The following is a 19028-nucleotide window of genomic DNA, read 5'->3' as shown; positions in this document are numbered from 1 at the left end:
CTCAATGTCAAACAACCAAAAAAACAACCAAACAATCCAATCAAAAAATGGGCAGACCTAAACAGACACGTCTCCAAAGCAGACATACAGATGGCCAACAAGCATGTGAAAAGATGCTCAATATTTGCTTATTAGAGAAGTGAAAATAAAAACTACAGTGAGGTATCACCTCATACCAGGCAGAATAGCCATCATCAAAAAATTTACAAACACTCTTTCCCTTCAGCAGGCCACTGAAGATCCTGGTGTTGCCATGGGCTGCTGCCCCGCCCTGTATTACTGGTACGATAAGAACAAGCCATACCTCAAGTCCTGCTTCTGCCGAGGTGTCCCTGATGCTAAGATCCGCATCTTTGACCAGAGGCGAAAGAAGGCAAAGTGAATGAGTTCCCACTCTGTGGCCACATGGTATCAGATGAGTATGAGCAGCTCTCCTCTGATGCTCTGGAGGCTGCCCCTATTTGTGCCAACAAGTACATGGCAAAAAGTCATGGCAAAGATGATTTTCACATCCAAGTGTGGCTCCACCCCTTCCTCATCTGCATCAACAAGATGCTGTCCTGTGCTAGAGCTCCTAGGCTCTAGACAGGTATGTGCTGTGACTTTGGAAAGCCCCAGGGCCCGGTCGCCAGGGCCCACACCAGTCAGGTCATAATGTCCATCCACAGCAACCTGTTTAACAAGGAGCACGTGACTGAGGCCCTCCACAGGGCCAGGTTCAAGTTCCTTGGCCACCAGAAACCCACATCTCCAAGAAGCAGGGATTTACTAAGTTTAACGTGGATGAATCTGAAAACACGGTGGTAGAAAAGCAGCTCATCCCAGATGGCTGTGGGGTCAAATACATGCCCCTGGACAAATGATGGGCCCTGCACTCATGAGCGACTTGGCGAGGTCCCCTTCTTACTCATGCCCACCAATGAATCCTACTTCCTTACCAAGAAAAAAAAAAATCCACAAACAATAAATGCTGGAGAGTGAAGGGAAAGTTGCTCAGTTGTGCCCGACTCTTTGCAACCCCATGGACTGTCCATAGAATTCTCCAGGCCAGAATACTGGAGTGGGTAGCCTTTCCCTTCTCCAGGGTAGCTCCCCAACCCAGGGATTGAACCCAGGTCTCCCACATTACAGGTGGATTCTTTACCAGCTGAGCTATCAGGGAAGCCCTGTAAATGCTGGAGAGGGTGTGGAGAAAAGGAGACCCTCCTACACTGTTTGTGGGAATGTAAATTGGTACAGCCTGTATGGAAAACAGTGTGAAGGTTTCTTTAAAAACTAAACGTTGAGCTACCAAATGATCCAGCTTCTGGGCGTATATCTGGAAAAGACAAAAACTCTAATTTGAAAACACATTCACATATATAAAATAGATAACTAATAAGGACCTGCTGTGTAACACAGAAAACTCTACGTAATATTCTGTAATGACATGTATGGGAGAAGAATCTAAAAAAGAATGGATATAATGTAGAACTGATTCACTTTAGTGTACACCTAAAACTAACACAACATTGTAAATCAACTAAACTCCAATAAAATCTTTTTAAAAAATGAAAAAAAAAAAAAAAAACAGATGCACCTCAAGGTTCATAGCAGCCCTATTTACAATAGCCAAGACATGTAAGGAACCTAAATGTCCATCAACAGATAAATAGATAAAGAAGGTGTGGTACAGTGAGATATTACTCAGCCATAAAAAATGAAATAATGCCATTTGCAGCAAAATGGATGAATCTGGAGATTACCATCCTAAGTGAAGTCAGAAGACAAATATAAAATTTCATTTATATGAGTAATCTAAAAAAAATAATACAAGTAAACTCACTGATAATACAGAAATACACTCACAGACATAGAAAAGAAATTTATGGTTACTAAAGGCTAACAAGGGGAAGGGATAAATTGGGAGTTCGGAATTAAAAGACATATACTACTATGTATACAATAATAAATAAGGTTCTGTATGGCACAGGCAACTATACTCAATATTTTGTAAAAGCCTATAATGGAAAAGAATCTGAAAAACAATATATGTGCATATATGTATGGAATTGCTATGCCTTCCTCCAGGGGAGCTTCCTGACCCAGGGACTGAACCTTCGTCTCTTACATCTTCTGCATTGGCAGGTGGGTTCTTTACCACTAGCGCCACCTGGAAAGCCCCATGTTTATACACATACATACATATATACACACACACGTATACATGAATTACTTTTCTGTACACCTGAAGCTAACACAATATTGTAAGTCAACTACACGTCAATTAAATGAAATTTAAAGATAAAAAGGCATGCAATAAAAACTTTCATCCCCATTGCATCCTCCAATCACTCAGTTCCTATGTGTTACCCTACTGATACACTTGTACTTTTTAAGTTACTTCTAAGACGCCATTTTGTAAATATGAATGTATCACAACTTCCCTCCCTTTTTACACAAAAAGTATCATGAAGAGCATGATCTCTAAAGCCAGACTGCCCATGTTCAAACCCCAGTTCTTCCACAGATCAGCTGTGTCTTTAAGCAAGTTTCATAACCTCTTAGTGTCTCAGTTTCCTCAGCTGTATAATGAGGATAAGAGTGGCCGCTGTCTTCTCCAGTTATTTGCGGATCAGATGAACAAACACATGCACAAAGCACTTAGAACCGGGCCTGGTGCACTGTGAGCCGTCTACATGTGACGTGTGGTGCTGCAGGATCAGAGGTCTAAGTGCACGGGGTCTGGAGTGAGACTGCCCGAGGTCAAATCTTAACTTCCTCACATGTGAAGTGTAAAAAATAATAGTACTTACCCTCACAGGGTTGTTGTGAGATTGAAATGGACAGTGCCTCGCACTGGGTAAGCATGGCTGTATTTCATCAAATCCAAAATGCCATGTATTCTAAGACATGTCATTATTTTATGGACTAGGAAAGGAAAAAAATTCCAATTAAATTATGACACACCTTTGACTACAACACATCCTCATTTCAAGTGCATCACAAAGTGAAAAAATGCACATCTTAGAATTGATGAAATAAGGGATACAAGTGTTAGCTATTACACTCTTATTTTCACTTAAAAATACATCTTGGATATCACTCTGTATCAGTACAAAGGCTTCTCTTTTTTTTTTTCAAGTGGCGATATAGTAATCCATTGTGTGGTTGAGCCATAAATTATTTAACCGATCTCCTATTAGTTTCCAGTCTATTGCTGTTACAAACAATACCGCAATGAATAACCTTGTAGACATGTCATTTTGCAAGCCTGCTAGTCTATCTGTAGGATAAATTCCCGAATTGGCATTGCTGGGTCAAAGAGTACACGTATTTGCAATGTTGGCAGGTATTGTAAGCTCCAGTTTAAATGGCCAGGTTACTTTCAGCTAAGGAATCGTGGATTGAGGCCATTTGAAAAGGATCAACCTCATGGAAGCGGAGAGCAGGATGACAAGAGTCACAGCACACAGGAATGGGAGAAAGGAAATTTTTGTATGCTGCTGGTGGCCACCTAAGTGGGTCAGACTTTTTGAAAGACATTTTGGCTCTGTCTTTTAAATTCTCATTCTGGAAAACTATCTCACTGAAATTCTAGCACAAGTTGCAAAAACATGTGTAACAATTATGGCAAGAATGGAGAAACAGGGCAAAATGCTTACTCTAGAAACTCAGCAAAATCTCACAGTGCTATAAGTCTGGGCTAATTCTTCCCATTCTACAGACACGGACACTTGAGATGGAGGAGAAGGCTGCAGAGAGAGGATGGTACTCAGGCAGCCTGCTCCTAGCCTGTGCTCTTAGTATTATACAAGCAGACTCTTTGAAATAGTTTAAAAAAAAAAAAAAAAGACACCTGAAAGTCCCAGAGTGAATTAGTTAATATTATTATGGTGGTGGGGGGGGGATAAATTAGGAATTTGGGATTAACATTTACATATTACTACAAATATAATTGGTAACCAACAAAGACTTACTGTATAGCACAGAGAACTATACTCAATATTTTGTAATAAACTACAGGTGGAAAGAATCTGAAAAAGAATATATAACTGGATTCACTTTTCTGTACACCTGAAACTAATATAATGTTGTAAATCAATTATACATCAATAATATCTATATTATAAATTTACACTTTAGGAAACTGTATAACCATGATAAAGAATGAAGTAAACCTTTATACAGCAACCTTAACTCATGTCTACAAGGTACTGTCTTAAAAAAATTAACACAGTCTGAGTACACTCCAATAGATGCCAGTAGTCATGTATCAATCTGACAGGTAGATAATAAAAGGTCTAGAACAGGATCTAGTGCTTGATGATCTGAGGTGGGGTTGATGTAATAACAGAAATAAAGTGCACAATAAATGTAACGCGCTTGAATCATCCTGAAACCACCCCATCACACCGTTTTGTCTTCCATAGAACTGGTCCCTGGCGCCAAAAACGTTGGGGACTGCTGGTCTAGAAGGATAATTCAACAACTAAGGGTATTTTCTCCAAATCCCCCTGATTATGAGCAAGTAGTAGAGATTTCACTTTGTATACTTCCAAATTATTTTAATCGTTTCACTGAGCCTATTGTTACTAAGAGGTCATTTAACTCCAGACAAAATGTTACTTCATCCCTGCACCAGTGTCATCAGAAACACCAAGAAATGATTGGGTACACAAGGCCACTATGGACCCTGTGAGTTAGAAAGAAAAAAGAACCCACATTTAGAGAAATATAGCACTGACCTGCGCAACGTAAGAGATTCAGGTTCGATCCTTGGGTTGGGAAGTCACAACTTAGTGACTGAACAAGGACAATTACTTGGGAAATGACTCAGCACAATCTTCTACTAAAGTCACTTATCAAATACTGTGCTATTGTGCACTAGGCTCAGTTGCTCGGTTGTGTCTGACTTTTTGCAACCCCGTAGACTGTAGTCCGCCAGACTCCTCTGTCCATGGGATTTTTTTCCAGGCAAGAATACTGGAGTGGGTTGCCATTTCCTCCTCCAGGGGATCTTGGACTCAAGGATTGGACTGCATCTCTTGTGTTTCCTGCATTGGCAGGCAGAGTCTTTACCACTGAGCTCACGGGGGAAGCCCTTATCAAATACTAATATAAAATATTAATAGTCTTTAAATAACTAAAAGACAGTTCAATTTCCTTTAGCACTTTTTGTATTGTTTCCTCCATTTTTAAGTTCTTTTGACTCCCTAGAATCTTCCTGAGCTCACTTAAATTTCTCTCTCACCAGATACCAATTAAAGTAAAATTTAAGATCTCTTACATCAGGATGTGCAAGGGACAGGGGGTGGGGGGGGGTGTCTATGAATGATCCTAAAGGGATTTCCTTTTTTGAAAGGTCCAGTCTAGGCTGAGATGGTGGAGTAGGTCTAGGCACCCAGAGCAAAGTCACTGATGATTTCAGGAGAGGGAATACCCTGGTGGCCCAGTGGTTTGGGCTCTGCAATTCCACTCACACATTTGATTCCTGGTTGGGGAGTTAAGATCCCACAAGGAGAGCCAGGCACAGCTGTCTAAAGAGGGAGGCAGTTTCACCCCCAAGACAGCTCATGAGGGAACCCTGCCCTATCCACTCAGTCCCTCAATGATGGAGGTGGACAATGAGTTCACAGCTGCTCAAGAAAAGAGACTTGCTCTCAAGGAAGAAGGAGAATCACTGAAAATAAAATGGTTTGATCTTTGGAGAAAGTCATTTGAAATCATAAAAAGACAATTCTTAAGGAACTCTCTACTAGGAAAGCCAAGAAGAAGACTAAAGTTTCATCTTCTTTAAAGAGCTAGGCTGCCAAGGTTCTCAGCAGGAAGCATCTCTTCCAGCCCACCAGACCCTCTGAGGTTCAAGCTGTTCCACTCACTTGAGGCTCTGGATAAGTTCCCATCAGGAGATCCTAATTTTTCATGCCTCTCTTCTATCACCCTTTTCATACTTCTTCAAGTGGTCAGCTCTCCTTCCTCTTAGCTTCTTTTTTTTGGTTAGATTTTTTTTTCCCCTTTCATTCTTCTATTGAGAGTTTTCCTAGAAAACTCTAGGAAAGAAATATTTTGCCTTCTTTCTTGATCTAAAAATGTGATGTTCACTGTATCCTGGGAACCCTGTTTCACTGTCCTGTCGCTCACTTTCCCATTATTATTCTGTCCTGGTATCTTGCAGGTGACTGGGAGGGGCTCCTGAATTTGTAAACTTCCTTTGTGTCCCGAAGTCAGAGGAATCCGCAGTCTCTGGCCATGGCTGGAGCCCCAAAGTTAGAAGTCATATTTATAGGCTTTACAACAAAAAGGAACAGAATATACCTTTTTATTTGAGATCTTTCCCAGCACAGCTCATCCTGACCGGTGGAGATTTACCACTGATGCTTTGGGGTTTGTGTTTCCTTTCCTTTTTTCCTTACTTTCCTTATTTAACTAAAACATTGTCTTGGTTTTCTTCTGCTTCACAGCAGCACTCAAAATGTCTATTCTTTTCTGCTGTTCTTCCTTCATAATGAAAGCAGCGGGGGTGGGGGCAACTGTGGAGCCTGGAAGAAGCCTGCTTTCTGATTCTGCTTCATTTCAAGAAGATGCTTGCAGATGGGGCGCCCCTCCTCAGGGGTGGTCCATACCTCTCTGCCTTTCTTCTTTCTCCACTGTCCTTGCTTCTTTTGCAAATCTCAGTATTCTACCTCAAGCCATTTGCTCAAAAAGCTCTCTGTGCAGCCTCAGCAACAATGTCTGCTTCCCATGCTTTCCACTGGAACTAAAGCACCACTTCCTGGTTGTGTCTTTATGTGAAAAAATAACTTCCTGGATTGCGTCACTTCCTGGAGTTGAGCATTTTACTGAACCAACAACTTCCCTATTCAATTTTGTCCTTGTCACTGCCTGTCTTCAGTCCCTGGTTCAAAATTTAAGAGGGTGTTAAGTGTTCTTAACACAAACAGAGGGACATAAAGAAACTTTGAATGGTGAGGGATGTCTATTACCCTAGTGGTTATGGTAAGGGTATCTCAGCCTGTATATGTGTCCAAACTCATAAATTATACACATAATCAATACACTTTATCAATTATGCCATAATAGACCCTCTTTAAAATAACTCCAATCTTTTGTAATGTTCTGCAATATCGAGGGTTTTTCCCTATATTTCTCAACCAACTCCTGTTTTTTGGATTTGTGTGTGCACACACATACTCAGCGGGCAAAACTGAAGCATATCTCTAGTGGGTCAAAGGTTGAAGCTCTTGGGCTCCTGTGAAGGATTTGGGGGATACAAATACAGTGGTTAAATACAGTGATTACTAGTCACATCAAATAGGTACCTGCCATAGGCCTGAGATCATTTCCTTACATCTTAGTCTTGCTATTTGCTTTAAGTGTTCTCTCAGCCTTGATTTCTGTATAAGTTAGTTGGGCATAAAAATAGTTCCCATATTTTATCAGTGTTTTTTTATCACTTAGAATTTTTCATTTTGTACTTATTGAAAGTGCTCTTTTAGACTTGTGTTTTTATCATTCATCTGTCTTGTACACACATTAAAAAAAGAAAAATTGGTTGTGGCATCACTAAAACTTGTCCACATTTAGAGTCTAGCCCTTCTGAGTCATCATTGCTGTCTGTTTTTCTGCATGAGGTTATCTTCTGAGCTCTGAGAAGTTGAAGAGATAGCTTTTCTTAAAAGGATACTTCACTAGTCAATAGTCTTTGGAATTTTCTTTTCAACCACTGACACTAATTTTGCAAGTGCAGGCAATAAAACTGCCTCAGGACTCCTGCCTGGCCAATATAAGACACATCTCAATATCGGAGAACTAAAATGGGAAACATGAGAGTTTTTGAACTGGAGTAGTATGGAATGTATTTTTCATCATGTGCTGTAATGATTAATAACCTGCCTATTGTTTCTTCATAATGTTTTGTGATGAAGATCATCTTTTTTTTTTTTTTTTTTAGGTTTGGAAACTCAACCTCAGAAAGGTAAGGTAACCTATGAAAGCACTGGGAGGAAAAGTTAGCACCTAGCTGTGTCTGACCAAGCCACCCCCTCTCTATGCTCCTGCCTCTTGCATCCTTCCTGCTCCATCTGTCTGACATTTCAAAGCCTCTTATTTTGCCCTTGGAGGTTAACCGATCTTGGGGCATTCTGTTTCTCCGGGCCACGCCAGTTTGGGGGGCAGAGGGTGTAACTGCATCATAAATAACGTGAATAAATCAATGTTGCTCTGACGCCTCTACCACAGAACTACAGAAATCCCAGAGGCTCTCATACCCCTCCCGAATATCCAGGTGGGTCTCATATGCCCTTCTCAGTCAGTCCCCAGGGTCTTAACTCAGTAGGCTGCCTTTACCCCATTTGTCCTTCTGTGGGCCAAAGGTCACTGGCCAGAACTACCACAGGGAGGACCTCCCATCTACTCTAAATACCCTCCAAGTGGGACTCTAATTTTTGTTCTCTGTTCTCAGAACTGGGTCCTTGTACCAAGTTTGTGGGTTGGGTATCTCTCTTGAAAGAGGCTCTCTGACCTAACCTCTATGGAAACTGATTCTCTTCGCTTCAATCATTCTGTCTATGGCCTACCCACAACCCCCAACTTTCCAGACATGGTCAGATGCCTAGGAATTCACAGCTGTGGCAGCTTAAGGCTAAGCTCTAGATTGAAAGACCCCAAGACACAAACCCTGTCTCCCTGTATTAGTTTTCTGTTGCTATGGTAACAAATCACCACAAATGTACTGGCTTAAAACAGCACACTTACTATCTCACAGTTCTGTAGGTCAGAAGTCCAAGGAGTCTTGGTTGAGTTCTCTGCTTGTGGTTTTTATAAGGCTGAAATTAAAGTGTCAGGACTAGGCTCTTGTCTGAAGGCTCTGGGGGAGAATCCACTTCCAGGCTCTTTCAGGTTGTTGATAGAATTCAGTTTCTCGTGGTTGTAGGACTGAGGTCCCTGTTTGCTCTCAGCTGGGGGCTGGTCTTTGGTTCTACATGCTGCCTTATTCCTTCTCATGCTTTCCATGTGCCCCCTCCACCACTCCTACAGTAAGTCAGTTGCCTTCTCATGCTTTGAGTCTCCAACTTCCTCATCTTCCTCCTCTGATTCCAGCAAGATAAAGTGCTCTAACTTTAAGGGCTCATGTGATTAGATTGGCCTCACCCAAGTAATACAGGACATCTCCCTATAATCATAAGATCCAAAACCTTGATTACATCTGTGAAGTTGCTTACCATGTAACAAAACATATTTATAGGTTTCAGGGATAAGTGCATGGTTATTTTTGGTGGGGGGCATGATTTGGCCTACCATACCCCTAATTAGTTTGGAATCTCCTTGCAGAGTGGGGGCAGTAAACAACCCTAACCTTGCAGGCACCTAATAAATTCTGTTGCTCAGAGGACTTGGAGGCCTTCTGTATAACAAAGAAGATTAAAGAGAAGAGTTCCAATTCCAAAGAATTTTAAAAATTCTTTACTCAAAAATTATAGGGGAAGACATACTACCTCCTTGTGGGCGGTAAATGCCTTTAAGTCAGTGGCTCTGGCTGGTGGCACTCCTAAAGCTTGGTGTCAGAGAGGCTATGGATACTGTCTGCTGTTTCTGGGGTGGATAGAGCAGATGGCCAAGCTCCTGTTGGTGATCAGACTGGGCAGAGTGGGTTTGTTCAGGGGCAGGAAGCTGGCCTTAGAGATGCCGGCTTTTCCCAGGCTGGCTTTCAGCCAGTGCCTTGGAAAATCTTGGACGGAGAGGCTGTGTGAAAACAGATTCACATGCGTTTGGTCAGGAACGCTTTGTGCTGGGGACTTAAACATTCTGGACCGCCCTGAGCCTCACAGAAACCCACCAGTAGCCTGTAGGGGCCCCATTTTACAAATGAGGAAACTCAGATTCTGAGAGGTTAAATGACGGGCTCAAAGTCATGCAGTGAGGGCACAGAGGCAACACTAGAACCTGCTCTTCTCTCATAGTTCAGCCTCTTCCATTCTGCAGGTGCTCCCTGGGGAGGTAAGGAGCCATGGTTTATCACCAATGTATTCACGATGGAAACACACTGACTGAAACCACCCACCATGACCAGGCACCACAGTAGCCATTTGCGTGAATTATTTTACGAAGGGAGGTCCTAGTAAGGAACACAGCAGTAATAAGTCACCACCAACCAGAAGAGCTTGGGAAAGGTCAGAAGGAAAAGCCACGTGTCCTGCCACCTCCCAGAATCCCTCTCACTGGCATCCATGTTAGCTGAGCATGTGTGCACCACCAGGAAGGACCCTGAGTCAGAATGATTGGCCAAAGACAACCTAGAGGCTAATCCCAATCACCATAAAATCTTGAGACTTTGAGCCACGTGGCAGAGCAGTTAGTTCTCCTGGGTTCCTTTACCCTCCTGCTCTCCCTTCCTGGGCCTCACTTCCCAATAAAGCCTCTTGCTTTGTCTGCACGTGTGTCTCCTCGGACAATTCATTTCTGAGTGTTAGACAAGAGCCCACTCTCGTACCCTGGAGGGGTTCCCCTTCTTGCAACATATTGGGTGACTATGGAAGTGTCTTCATTTGTCATTCTAGTCCTAGCCTACCTTTTTCCTGACCACCTCAACCTTTTTTCCCCCTTAGAGTTCCGACAATATCCATTCATTCATTCTGAACTCAACACACTTAAGTACCTGAGACACACTAGGCATGATGTTGGGTGCTGGAAATGAAGGTGAGCAAGACAGATCATTCAGTCCACCCATCAGTGAGCTTACAGAGCATTCTTCACTCTTGGAGAAGACAGTTATATAAGTAACAGCTCTGAAGTGTGCTGAGCATTAGGGTGAGGAAATCAAGGATGTTGTGAGAGTAGCAGGGTGTAGCTTCTAACCTATTCTAGAGATTGATAATCCCTCCTGAGAGGTTCTTCCTAAGTCAAGACCTGAAGAAAAGGAAGAAATTAGCTAGATCATGAGAGTGGGCAGGAGCGATGCAAGTGGAAGGGACATGGCATACAAAGGCCAGGAAGCAAGAGTAGGTGGAAAAATACTCCATGAAATCAGCAAAACTAAGTGAAATTGAGCAGGACCCTGTGGGGGCCCTTCCAAGTACAAATCCTTCCCATGGTTCTTGTTTCTTGTTTGTAGGAAATAGGCTTCATTCATCCTTCTAGACCTTCTCTCAGTTCCAAAGAGCAGATTCAAATAGTTATTAATCAGGGTTCAGTCCCTGGGGGTGGGAAGACCCCCTGGAGAAGGGAAAGGCTACCCACTTCAGTGTTCTTGCCTGGGAAATCCCATGGACAGAGAAGCCTGGCTACAGTCCATAAGGTCACAAAGAGTTGGACACGATTTAGCACTAAACCACCACAGGGAAGGAAGGGAATACAGAAACAAGGGAGAAGTAGTCAAGAAAAATAGTGCAGCAATGGGACTGGGTCCCAGTTCCTCCAGGAGGAATATATATAACAATATTTTTGAGTTCTTCTCCAGGAACTAAGACACCCCACCCCTTCACCACCACCCCCACCCAGGTGGAGGATGGTAGTAACTTCAGGTTGAGCACAAGACTCCCGGAACACCACTCTCTTACCCCATTACCAACCAATAGGGGAAAATCACACATCCTGTAGCCCTCACCCCAAGTTTGCCTATAAAAACGTCTCCCCAAAAACCATTGAGGAGTGTGGGGTTATTGAGCAGAGGCACTCATTCTCTTTCCTTGGCCTTGCGATAAATTTGTCTCTGCTCCCAACTCCAACTTTTTGGTGTGTTTGGCCTGAGTGTGTATCGGGCAAATGAACTTGGGTTCGGTAACAGAAGCAAAACAAAAAGTATCCATCTGAGATGTTTTTGGACAACAACCAATTCTGCAACACCAGCTGGGTGTTCAACAATTCAATATAACAAACTACACAAGAGTTAGTAACACCCCATAGCTTAAGCTCAGTCCCACAAAACAACCTCTATTTCAGATGCCAGCTGTAAGTAGTAAGCTGCACAAACCTCTGACCTACTGGCTATAAATAAGGGGCTCCCAGGACACCCTCCTTGGGTTGTATAATTTACTAGATCAGTTCACCAAACTCAAGAAGGCATTTTACTTACGCTTACCAGTTGATCATAAAGGACACAAATCAACAGCCAGATAAGAAGTACAGAGGTAGAGTTAATGAAGGGTCCTGAGCAGAAGAACTTCTGTCTCTGTGAAATTGGGGGTGCACCATCCTCCTGGCACGTGCATGTGCTTACCAACTCCGAAGCTCGAAGCTCTCGGGATCTTGTTGTTCAAGGGTTTTCGCAGATCTCAACCTCCAGCATTCCCTCCCCAGCTCCCAGCGGGCAGTTCTCACCATTTAATCACTGGGTCCTTCTGTTAAGCAGCCCCATCTGGAGGCTCTCTAGGGGCTCCGCCCTAAGTCACTTCTTTAGCATAAACTCAGGATAGAAAGGGATTCCTCATGAATAACAAAAGACATTCCTATCAGTCCGGAAATCCCAAGGGTTTCAGGAGCACTGCGCCAGGAAAAAGCAGAGACCAGATATTTATTTAATAACATAGCAGTCTCTAAGAAGCAGAGTTTTAGGCAGCAAATGGCAACAGCTGAGGCCCAAGAGATAAGAGGACCAGATCAAGAAAGATCTTGTTGATGACGTTAAAGAATTCTACTTTTAGGGCAGTGGGGTGCCACTATGGGTTTAAATAGGGGAGTGATAAGGTGAGATTTATCATATTATAAAGATGTTATTTTGAGAACTGATTATAGAGACAAAGCTGGAGTCAGAGAGACTAGTAAGGAAGATATTATGGTAATCCTGGTGGAGACAATGATGGCTTTGGGAGGCCAAGAAGATGGAAAGAAGTGGGTGGGGTCATGAGAAGGTTGAGCTGGACTGACTTTGATGTTGGATGCATTGTGATCTCTATCATCCTTTCAGAAATTGTGCTCTCCCTTACAACATTTATTTTTACATTTATTCCTCCTTTTGTGTACAAATTTTATTTATTTATGTTTAATATTACATTTTAATTATTTATTATCCATGCTGAGCAGGATGGGGATCTTAGCTCCCTGACCAGGGATGGAATCTGTGCCCCCTGCAGTGGAAGAAAGTGAAGTCAAAGTGTCGCTCAGTCGTATCACTCTTTGTGACCCCATGGACTATAACCCGGCTTCTCTGTCCTTGGAATTCTCCAGGCAAGAACACTGCAGTAGATTGCCATTCATGTTCTCCAGGGGATCTTCCTGACCCAGGGATTGAATCCTGGTCTCAGAATTGCAAGCAGATTCTTTACTGTCTTAGCCACCAGGGAAGCCTGAGTGGGGTCTTAACCAATGAACCACCCACCAGTGATGTACCTATTACATTTTAATTTTTATTTATTTATTTTTACTTCTTTAATGTTGTTTGACTTTTCACACATTCATATCTATGATGCCAACATTCCTTAAGATCTGAGATTATCTCTCATATCTAATCAAAATGTAATTTTTAATTCTTGGGGCCTCAGTTTCCTTATTGTTAACATGTGGTTGAGAACCCAGGCTTTTCCTGCTTCATAAGGTTATTTTGAAGACATAGCCTTCAGTGAGATGATGATAAAGATGCTCTAAATAGCATGCAGCTGCAATAGATGATTATCAGAAAGGAGTTACCTATCTGTATTAGATTAGCACTGCCCACAGCACAAATATATTGGTCAGGATACAGTCAGAAAAGAGAAAACCTGGTTTACTGTCTCTTGTATGTTTGATTCATAAATTATGACTGAAGTTCAATCAATAATAGCCACATAATATTGACTTCAGCAAGAGAGAAGCCTGGAAAAATGTTTATTGTGATAATTGAGTTGGGTAGTCAATGGTTTCTTGTGTCTACTGGGGTAATCCTGACATAGGAAATAGAGGGACTTTAGCTAGACATTTATATATATACATATATATTTATATATATCCTGTTTCCATTTCCTGAGTCAAGTGATAGGTGGGTTCCAGTTGAGACATTTACAATCAGCCTCCTGTTTGTCCTCCAAAATGGAACTAACAACAAAAACAGGGTAAACAGCCAGCACTTGTCTCTTGTTAAAACTTTTAGGTAATAGTCGTGGCAAGAACAAAGAGGGACAAAACCCTGTTTGAATAAAGGATTAAGGGATCTCCCTCCCCCCTATTTTGGGACAAAGGAGAAACTACACACATGCAGAAAGGCTCCTTGGGGATCAAAAGTCAAGGGATAATGCTAGGCCATAATGAATCTTGCTCTTCCCAGAAGCCTTCACTTCAAGATCCATCTTTGTCCCCCAGGGGAGAGTTGCAGGGTAGGTCAGGTGTGAAAAACGAAAACAGATGATTGGCCTGAAGGAAGACAAAGACCCGGAAGAACTGCCTTATATAAATGACTTAACAGCCTCTTTGCTGCGCCCCTCCTCACTAGAGGGAACGCCCACAACCTTCCCCTCCAGTTGTGCATCTCTGCCTTTCTTCTGTCTCAACTAAATTTTCTCTGTGTTGTCCCACTTCTTGTTTGATGCTGTATCTCTAATAATAAACTTTGTACCCGCATTTACAGTTTCTGCCTCAGTGATAAATGCATTTTTCACTGGGTGCAAAGATTCAGGGGAAAATTACCTTCCAGCCTCTAGCCCTTGCTGGTTTCATGGCTAGGATTCCTGGTTTTCATTCCTGGTTTTCCCAAGATCAATTCCTGGGCAGGGAATTAAGATCTCGCTTCATGCTACCTTTCACTGCTGCCTCGCTGAGATCTATCCTAACATCTCAACTGTACAAGTGATTGGCTTGAACCCCATCTCACAAGATAGGGAAAACTTAGGTCTTCTCCAAGATTTCTATGACTTCCCTGTGAAACAGGAGGTAGGGCACAACCTTTAAAAGAATGGCATAGCCCAAGGATACGACATAAACAGTTTAGAACAAATAGGTCCAAGAGGCAGACAAGTCATTTCCACTAGACCTTGAGCCTCAGTATACATTCACTGAAACACATCAGCAAGTTAAACGATGCGCCCACAGGCACCAAGATAGATCTAAGTCTGACCATAAAGGTCTTGAAATGGGCAGTGGCCCAATTCCTGGAAATCCCCACCCTTTCAACCAAATAGCTGGAATAATCTTCCCATTCATTAGCCTGTGAAATTATCCACCCCTATAAAACTGAAAAGACCCTGATGCTGGAAAAGATTGAAGGCAGGAGGAAAAGAGGATGACAGAGGGTAAGATCATTGGACGGCATCACCAACTCGATGGATGTGAGTTTGAGCAAGCTCCGGGAATTGCTGTTGGACAGGAAAGCCCGGCGTGCTGCAGTCCATGGGGTTGCAAAGAGTCGGACACGACTGAACGACTGAACTGATAAAAACTGACAACCCCATACCCTGGTGCTGCTCTTGTCTTCTGAGATGGCCCACACCCTGTCTGTGGACTATGTTTCTCTCTAAATAAATCCACTTTTTACGTATCACTTCCACTTTTTACGTATCACTTTGTCTCTCACTGAGTTCTTTCTGCTCTGAGACATCAAGAACCTGAGCGTCATTAAGTCCTGAGACCAGGTGTGCTCTCAATTAAAAGACCACCGTTCAAGTCCCAATCTGAGTTGCACAGTTTCACCTGGACCTCTGTTTCTCCGTGTCACCTGACTCTAAATTTCTTTCTTTGCTGTCTGTGGACACACCTTTATCTCTATCCTAGAACTGTCCCCCAAGTTGAACACAGTCCCTACTCTGCTGCCCACTGGTCATGTTCCCACAAGGTAGCTTTGTGTAACACACATTATTGGAGATTTGGGAAATAGATTACATTGGAGAGAGGATTGAATTTCAGGACTGCAGTCCAGAGATCTCTTTGTTCTTAAAAATCTTCTCCAATTTTTTACAGACTAGGGCATTAGTCTCTGGTCAGATTACTTGGTTTTCCCTTTTGCCTCTCTCCTTTGTTCTTCCTCATCCCCAAATTCTTCATTTACTTATTTATTTTTGCCTCACCATGCAGCATATGGGATCTTAGTTCCCTGATTAGGGATTGAACCCAAGCCTCTGAAGTGGAAGCGTGGAATCCTAACCACTGGTCTGCCAATGAATACCTCCTGAATTTTTGTTCAATTCTTAGGCAGAGCTATTTAGCTATCTTTGTTTTTTTCCTCCCCACCCATGTCCTTAGGGCCTCACCTTCTATCCCCAAAGGGCCTATCAAGGTATTTTCCTAAACAATGACACTTCCTTCCTGGAAAGGAACTCTGGGGCCAGCTGATAAAATAATGACTTCTCTTATCTGCTACAAGTATGACAAGGTTGCCAGATCATGTTTATTCGCCAGAGGATCTGACATTAGTTGGGCCTTCTGGCAAATGGGAAAAGTAATCTGTCTGCATCCCTGGTAATTTAGGTTTGCACCCCTTATGTCATTTGATTTGATGCTCACAAGTTTGGGAGAAAGAGTAGGTAGCTCTGATTAGCTCATTTTATGATGGGCAAAAACAGCATTTAGAAATGACAAGTGACTGGATGAATGCACTTTTAGGCTCAATCTTGAACCCAGATCCAGCTCATTCAGTCGTCTTTCCCCTAAGAGTTTTCATGAAAATTGAAAATGTCCCTGGTTTATTAGCCAAGTAAGCTCTTTTGAGAATGAACTTGGTGTCCCTGCAAAGAAGGTCAAAAGAGACATGGGTTATTTGACAGATAGGTTTTACATAAGTGCTGGAAGAAAAGATAAGCTGTCAGCAGATGCTCTTCTGTGCTAAGACTGAAATGTTAGCCTCCTCAAGATAACCATCTTCAGGCCGTTAGGAAAGACTAAGGCTACGGAGGAATCCAGCCAGATTGCTAGGTATGCGCCTCCTTCTCCCTGCCTTGGGTACCTTGCCCTCTTCTCTCCCACCCCAACCCTATCCTTCAAGCCCACTTCCCACTCCTCAGAATCCTCTGGGAAGCCATCCTGAACAGCCTCACACAGATGGAATCTTTCTTTCCTGGAAATCCCATTGGCAATTACTCTCTGCTTTGCACCGGTTAGTGTGTTCTAGATCAGTGGCTTCCAAACTTGGCTGATTGCAACCCACGGTGAAAAACACATATTTTTTCATTTCAGTACACTCCCCCTCCCCCAACACACAAAGCAATACACACATTAGCAATGAACAAAGTTTCATGCACAGATGTGCTATGCCAAGTCGCTTCAGTCATGTCCTACTCTGAGACCCCAGGGACTGCAGCCTGCAAGGCTCCTCTGTCCATAGGATTTCCCAGGCAAGAATACTAGAGTGGGTTGCCATTTCCTTCTCTGGGGATCTTCCCCTTCCAGATATTGAAGTGGGGTCTCCCTCATTGTAGGCAGACTCTTTACTGTCTGAGCTGCCAGGGAAGCCCATCTTATTTCATGTGGTGCACACTAATATTTTCTTTCTGTTCTACTTAGTGCTCTCTTATTCTATGATACTAAAAAAAAAAAAATGCTGGTTGTAACACAGTAAATTGATTTCAAGACCCACTAAGAATAATCATTCCTTTGTGCATGAGTGCTAAGTCACTTCAGTCGTGTCTGATTCTGAGCCGCTCTGTAGACTGTAGCCCTCCAGGCTCCTCTGTCCATGGGATTCTCCAGGCAAGAATACTGGAGTGGGTTGCTGTGTCCTTCTCCAAGGGATCTTCCCGACCCAGAGATCGAACCCACACCTCCTCCATCTCCTGAATTGGCAGGCAGGTTGTTTACCACTAGCTCCACCTGGGAAGCCCAGTCATTCCTTTGATCTCTCTGCAATTCAGTGTGATATTTTATCATGTTCTGCAGCCTCCCTCCACCTCCTGATTTTCGATCTGATTCTCCAGGTCAGCTCACCTGAGTACTCCCAGAAGCTCCTCACAGCCTCTTGCCCAACGCGTCTCTCTTTTCCATCCTCCTCATGGATTTTTCAAAAATGCAAATTCCATCTGATCATTCCGATGCTTCTAAGGCTTTCCATTGCTTAAAACAGCCTACTGAATAAATAGCCCAAGGAGAAGGCCCTTTGCCAGACGGTCCCCTTGCCAACCTTTTCCTTAGCTTCAGCAACTCAAGGCCCCCTCAAGTCTGCTGTTTCCTTCCTCCGTGACTTTGCACACACTGTTCCCTGACAGGAAGGCACCTCTCTCTCTTCTCTAGTGGAAAACTACTTTCACTTTAAGAACTCGGATTACTAGAAAGAAGGAAATCCTGTCATCTGTGACAACACGAATGGACCCTGAGCGCACTATGCTAGGTGAGATAAGCCAGACAAAGACAAATGTTTGTGGAATCAAAAAAAGCCAAATTTGTAGAAATAGAGACTAGAATGGTAGTCACCAGAATGTGGGGGCTGGGGGGTGGAGGTGGGGCGGGACAGGGGTTTTAGGAGATGCTGATCAAAGGGTACCAACTAGTAACTAGAAGATGGGGATCTAATGTACATCTAGTGATTATAGTTAATAATACTGTATCATGTACTTCAAAATTGCCACAATTTTTTTTTAAGATTGAAAAAATATATTTGACTGCACTGGGTCTTAGTTGCAGCATGCAGGATCTTTAGTTGTGGCATGTGGGATGTGATTGAACCTTGGGCCCCCGCATTGGGAGTACAAAGTCTTAGCCACTGGACCACCAGGGAAGTCCTGCTAATAGATCTTAAATGTGCTCACTACAAAAAAGAAATGGCAGGTTTGATCCCTGGTCAAGGAAATGGCAACTCACTCCAGTATTCTTGCTTGGAGAATCCCATGGACAGAAGAGCCTGGCAGGCAGTGGTCCATACGGGCACAGAGAGTTGGACAAGACTGAAGTGACTAAGCACACAATGGAACTAAGACCTTGCATGCTGCATAGCGGCAAAAAAAGAATAGCGATGGTAACGACTTGATTGGACTTCCCGAATGATTCAGTGGATAAAGAAACTGCCTGCAATGCAGGAGACATAGAAGGCGTGGGTTTGATCCCTGGGTTGGGAAGATCCCCTGGAGAAGGGCATGGCAACCCACTCTAGTATTCTCTCCTGGAGAATCCCATGGACAGATTAGTCTGATGGACTACAGTCCATGGGGTCACCAAGAGTT

At 43.0% G+C, this 19028-nt stretch overlaps 1 pseudogene; it reads left to right on the top strand.

Moving 5' to 3' along the window:
• Window positions 1–253: 253 nt before the first annotated feature.
• Window positions 254–881, top strand: LOC122444025 (annotated as a pseudogene).
• The last annotated feature ends 18147 nt before the right edge of the window (window positions 882–19028 follow it).

The sequence above is a fragment of the Cervus canadensis genome, chromosome 6 (genome assembly GCF_019320065.1).
Source record: "Cervus canadensis isolate Bull #8, Minnesota chromosome 6, ASM1932006v1, whole genome shotgun sequence".
Classification (NCBI taxonomy): domain Eukaryota; kingdom Metazoa; phylum Chordata; class Mammalia; order Artiodactyla; family Cervidae; genus Cervus; species Cervus canadensis.
Note: the sequence above shows the minus strand (reverse complement) of the source record. Positions and strands in the feature narration are given on the sequence as shown.